Below are 500 nucleotides of genomic sequence, written 5' to 3' on the forward strand. Positions count from 1 at the left end.
TTCCTTCCTTCCTTCCTTCCTTCCTTCCTTCCTTCCTTCCTTCCTTCCTTCCTTCCTATTTCTTTTCCAGTGGGTTTTACCTAATGCTATGGGTCTTCAGAGCAAAGTTAAGTCTCCGGACACCCAGGGACAGATCTTGTGTCTAAGAAGGAGCTCTTCCAGTAAAGAGATACACCTGGCTGTCAGTTGAACTCTCCAGATTTAAATGACATTACTACCTAAGAACACATTTGACAAAACTAGTCATTTTCCTCTTCTTTAACCAATGTGTCTAGAAATGGATTTGGTATAATATTACGACATTTAAATGTATATTGTCAATTATTGTCTGTTAAGTGTTATGTGACTATTAGTGATGCAGTTTGATTTTAAAGAAAATCTCTTAAAAATTTGTTATTTCAAAGAAAAAAATTTATTCTTTCTGATTTTACTTCTCTCAGATTAAATGCTTTTTTAGAGTATTTGCAACATAATAAAATGAGCATTTTGAATGTTTTTAA

Source organism: Phoca vitulina, unplaced genomic scaffold, assembly GCF_004348235.1.
Source record: "Phoca vitulina isolate PV1807 unplaced genomic scaffold, GSC_HSeal_1.0 scaffold14, whole genome shotgun sequence".
Lineage (NCBI taxonomy): Eukaryota > Metazoa > Chordata > Mammalia > Carnivora > Phocidae > Phoca > Phoca vitulina.